Raw genomic sequence first — 5,859 nt, 5'->3', positions numbered from 1 at the left:
GGGGTGTGGAGGGACGCTCTGGCCGCGGCGCTGGCTCCGCGCAGCTGGGACCCCAAAAAGCGCAAGGTCCCGCGCGGGACGGAGCTGGGGCCGAGGTTTAGCGGGGAAAGGGAAGGGACCGAGGTCGTTGTTGGGAATCCGCCTAGCTGCCCTGAGGTGTTGCCGCGGCCGCCGCCGAGGCTGGTGTAGCGCTGGAGCTTCCTACTTGCGAACTGAACCTGCTCGCCACTGAGCATGCGCCGCCCGGCTGGGCTGGTTCGCTCCGGGTTTTCCGGCTCGCCAGTGAAAGAGCAGAGAAGCGCGAGAGAGGGAGGGTACCCAGCCGGGCTTTGGCTGCGCCCCCGGAGCTCCAGGGGAGGGGCGAAGGAACCCCGAGAAGTCGGACCCCAATGGAGTGGGCCTGAGAGATGGGGGTGACGGGGGAGGGAAAGGCCTGGCTGTGGCAGCTACGATGAAGCGACCCCCATTGTGTGGTCGGACCGCCTGGGATCTCACCCTTCTCTAGGAACCCTGGGCCTTTCGTTTTCGGAAAGAGGTGTATATTTGTGTGTACTTTGTTCCCGAACATGAAGATAAGGATTGCCCAGAGCATGCAATGTATAGTAAACAGACTGGACAAAAGAGAAGGTTCAGTTCCTTTCTCACAGAGCCTACTCAATATTAGTGGCCTAGGAGAAGTGATTGCAATGTTTTCACTCACTGTGCAAAATGTGTACGTATAGTATTGATTTTCTCTGTGTGTTTCTATATCTCGTCTGTACATTTTTAAAACCCACTTAAAATATGAAGTCCTCCAGTGGAAACTGAGACTCCTTATGAGGATCCCAAATCCCTGAGTACTTATATAAACCCCTCAGGTTGTTTACTGTAATTTTCTCACATATTACCCATCCACTTAAATAACATGAACAGGCATATAACGTGCACAGAAGGACAGGGGTTGTCCTGTAACCTGAGCGTTATTTTCGGCAGTCTATCCTGTTTTGTACCTTTCCTGACTATTTTGACTAGATAATAATAGATAACTCCTGGAAGGCAGATCTTTTTCACCAGCGGCATTACACAGAATAGGCACTTAGTGAATACTGGTGGAATGCTGAAGGTACAGTGATCTGTAAATTGTCCCTCCATCCCAGGGATGTGTTTTATAACGGCAGCACTCTCTGGCAGGCACCTCATAGTTTATCATTCAACATTTTTTGATCATCCCATTTAATCCTCATAGCAACCCTACTGTTTTCACTTCATATACGAGGAAATAGTTAAACTAGTAGCCAGGGTTAAAAAAGTTGACATTGCTGAAAAATGTTTAAGCAGTGGTTCTTAATCTTTGCAGGACCTCTTTTGAGAATTTGATAAAAATCTTAGGACCTTTTCTTTTGAAATGTACACATGTGATTTACATAAAAAATCTTATGCAAAGAATGACATTTTATGTAAGAATGATATTTTTAATTCCATTCATAAAACCTCTGGTAAGAAAGAGTAGAAAAACCATACCTTAGAAGGAGTTGAGGGCATGAGAAGGAGTCTTTTCAAGTATATAAAGGACTGATATGGAAGGAGCCCTGGTGGCACAGTGGTTAAAGCATTCAGCTGCTAACTCACCAGCTTCTCCCCAGCAGAAAGATATGGCAGTCTGCTTCTGTAAACATTTTGTTTTTGTGCTGTTAGGTATCATCGAGTTGCTTCCAACTCAGTGATCTTACGTACAACAGAATGAAGCATTGCCCAGTCCTATGCCATCCTCACAATCATTGATATGTTTGAGCCCACTGTTGCAGCCACTGTGTCCAGCCATCTCACTGATAATCATTCTCTTTTTTCTGGACCCTCTACTTTACCAATCATGACGTCCTTCTCCAGGGACTGGTCTCTCCTGATAAAACCAAACTCACTGCCATCAAGTTGATTCCAACTCATAACAACTCCCACTGGGTTTCCAAAGCTGTAAATTTTTTACAGAAACAGACTGCCCTGTCTTTCTTCTGCAGAATATCTGGTGGGTTTGAACCACTAACCTTTTGGTTAGCAACCAAATGCCTTAACTACCACACCACAAGAGTTCCTTGATCCCTCCTGAAAACATGTCCAAATTACACAAAACTAAGTCTCACTATCCTCACTTAGGAGGAGCATTTTGACTGTACTTCCTCCAAGACAGGTTTATTTGTTCTTCTGGCAGTTCATGGTATGTCCGATATTCTTTGCCAACACAATTATTTTAAGACATCAATTCTTCTTGTCTTCCTTTTTCATTGTCCAGCTTTTATATGTGTATGTTGTTGTTGTTATGTGCCATCAAGTCGGACGGACTCATAGTGACCCCTCCTTGGGTTTCCAAGGCAATATCACTACAGAAGTAGATTGCCCCATCTTCCTTCCTAGGAGTGGCTGGTGAGTTTGAACCACCAGCCTTCTGGTTAGCAGTCAAGTGCCTTACGCACTATGCTACCAGAGCTCCATAGGATGGTTGAAAATACCATGGCTTGGGTCAGGTGCACCTTAGTCTTCAAGGTGAAATCTTTGCTGTTTTAATACTATAAAGAGATGTTTCATGGCAGATTTGGCCAATGCAATATGTCATTTGATTTGTTGACTTCCATGGGTGCTGATTGTGGATCCAAGTAATTTACAGCCTTGAAAATCCTACGGGGGGCAGTACTACTCTGTCCTATTGGGTCGCTGAGTCGGAATTGGCTCTAAGGCAGGAGTCTTTGGGGTGGTAATACAGAAAAACGATTTGTGTGGTTCTTAGTGATTGAACTCTGCCACAAACTCTTCCTTGGCTTCCCATTGCTTTTTAAGACAGTTCAAGCTTCTTACCATGTCCCACATTTGCTGTGCATCTGGCTCCTGTTTACATTCTCAACCTCTTCTCACCACTCCAAACCTGGCTCACCATAGTCCTCACGCTAGCCTTCTGTCCATTCCTAGAAAACACCAACCTCTTTCCTGCTTCAAGGGGTTTGTTTTCCCTCAGCCTGGAACTCAATCTGCTCCAAGCTGTTCACTTGGCTGGTTCTAAACCTCATCATCCCCAAAAGCCTTCTCTGATAACTCTAAATTGTTCCCGTCTGTTATTTCCTTGCTGGAACTTAATCACAGCCTGTATTGTTAGTTATTGGTCTTCCCTACTAGAATGTTAAACTCCAAGAGATCAGCAATTCTTATGTTCATCATTGTATCTCCCAAGCTCTTCAGTACCTAGCATAAAGTAATCATTCACTAAATAAATATACGTGTGTGTGTGTGTGGGGGGGGAAGTAAGTTGCTTGGAGGAAACTTTCAGGGAGGAAGACTGCATAATCCGAACTGACTTCAGGGAACCACCGATTTTCATTCTTCTTCCTGCCCTCTCTGCCTGACCTCTAAAAACCTCACGTTCACTCACTTGGGATATCTGGGAGGGTTAGGAAGTTGGACTTGATGTCCAAGGTCCCTCAAATTCCCGAGTTTCCGATTTGACTACAGAGGAAACAAGACTTAGAAATATGGATTACAACCGAGGCTGGCATGATCAGCTTTTCACTAGCTTGAAAGTTTTAGCCGCAGACGGAGAGCAAGCAGCTAGAGGGAAACTTCAGTGAAGAGACTCAGCGTTTCTCAGCTGAGATCTCAGGGCCTGGCGCCCTGAGGGAGCACTTGAGGAACAACACAAAACACTTATACGTGAAGTGAGAAGTAGCAGCGTTGGGCTACGATGAGTGGGAGTGAGGACGCGGAAGACCCCTGGTCTTCTCCGCCAAGACAAATAAGACACCATACATTCCTCAACATTAACCGCCTACTCCGTCTTCAAGCGCAGGCGCAGAGGTTTCCGCTCGTGTCCCTTTCAGACCCCGCCAACCCACCCTAGAGCGGACGTGACGCATGGGGGTGTGTCAAGGCCGACTTAGCTGAGGCCCGAGGTTGTCACGTACAGGCCGGCTAGCTGAGTTTTGAGAGCGATGCTTCAGAGCCGAGACAGCAAGAAAGGAGACGGGGTGTGTGTTCCACCCTGCGGCTCGCCCCCTGCAGGTGAACAGACAGTACTCCCCGCTCCGCCCCCCCCTCCACCCCGCTGTTCTGTTCGCCAGAACAGCACCACACTGTACCTTGATTCACTGCAGCCCCAATTACTTTCCTGAAGCCCATACACTTCAGATCCCTCTATTCTGTTCAAGAGCCTCTACTGGCGTCTTAGGATAAAGTCCAAAGTCCTTACCTTGGGATTCATGATCTTACACAATCGGAGCACTGCTTATCTTTTCATCTGTATTTCCCGCTCCAAATTAACTACCTAGTGCCTCATGCAAACATATCACTTCTTTGTTTCCTACATGTGCTGTTCCGTGTGCCTGGAATGCCCATACCCATTCTTCTCCAACCCCACCTGCCACAGCCCCACCTGAGGCCCCAGATATAGTAACAGTGGAACTCACCCACGCTGTTGCGCTCTCAAATCAAATGCCACCTTCTCTCTGAAGTCTTCCCCAGTCCCTATGAAGGAATCCTCTCCTTGAACTTCAAAGCTTAACAGGCAGAAGGAGCGGTAGTTTCAACTATCAGCAAAATCACTGTCCTCTCTCCTCCAGTAAAAAATCTTCCCTTCATTCTTCTTCCTGCTCTCTCTTTCTCCTCAACCTCTACTTTGAATTCCACTTTTCCGAATAGTGTTTCCCTCTCCTAAAAATACACCAGAGTAAACAGTGGCTGATAAAACCGTTGAATAGATGCCTACTCTTTACTCATCTTTAATTAATTCTTTGAATCTTCTCAAACAGATGAAGAAAAGGCAGGGAGCAAAGTAAGTACATTTAGAGGAAATTATCAAAGGGTCCCCAAGATATAGTGGACTATTCCTTGCACCTCTCCTTTTTTCAGGAGTCCCATGTTGTGCAAACTGTTAAAGCTCTGGGCTGCTAACCGAAAGGTTGGAGTCCAGGAAGGTGCCTTGTAAGAAAGGCCTGGAAATCTATTTCCAAAAAATCATCTCTTGAAAACTGTATGGAGCACAGTCCTACTCTGACACAAGTGAGGTTTCCATGAATTACAGTCAACTCAATGGCAACTGATTGGTAATTTTTCCTAAAGTATCTTTCCAGTTGATTCAAGCTAAATGGCTCCTCAAACTGATCAAATCCCAACCCAATGCAATCTTAATCAAATCCCTAGCAGGCTTTGGCATGGAACTTGATAAATAGATTCTAAAAGTAGATGGAAGAGCAAAGCGTAAAGCATAACTAGTCACTCGTACAAGAACAACATAGGGGAACTTGGCTTTCCAGATATGAAGATGTATTACACAGCTAAAGTAATTTAAAAACTCTGATACCTGCAAAGGAACAAAGAAACCTATAGATTAAGAGAGATCCAAATATACAGAAACATGATTTGTCACAGAACGCATTGCAGATGAATGGGAAAAGGATGTACTGTTCAGTAAATAAAATAGGGACAATTGATAATACATATTGAGGAAAAGTTACCCCTAATTCACACTCTATACCAAACAATCTCAGGTGGGTTGAAGACTTAAATGGAAAATGCAGATTTATGGAAATAAAGAATAACTTTATGAACTTAAAGTAGGAAAGGATTTCATAAGTAACACACAAAAACATGTCAAAAGAGTTTGATAAATCTAACTTAATTGAAATTAACTTGTGTAAATCAAAATATACCATAAAGAAAGTGAAAAGATAAGCTATAAACTAGAAGAAAATAGTTGCAATTTATATAACCAGAAAAGAATTAGTACCTGGAACAGGTAGTTTGGTGTAGAGGTGATAAAGAGATGTTCAATCTCATTAGTAACAGGGGGAATATAAGTTAAAGCACAATGGAATACTATTTCATATGTACTGGAGGGACACA

The sequence above is a fragment of the Orycteropus afer genome, unplaced genomic scaffold, assembly GCF_000298275.1.
Source record: "Orycteropus afer afer isolate SDZICR_OR568_19922 unplaced genomic scaffold, OryAfe1.0 scaffold00131, whole genome shotgun sequence".
Lineage (NCBI taxonomy): Eukaryota > Metazoa > Chordata > Mammalia > Tubulidentata > Orycteropodidae > Orycteropus > Orycteropus afer.
The sequence above is the reverse complement of the archived record's forward strand: the minus strand, read 5'-3'. Positions refer to the sequence as shown.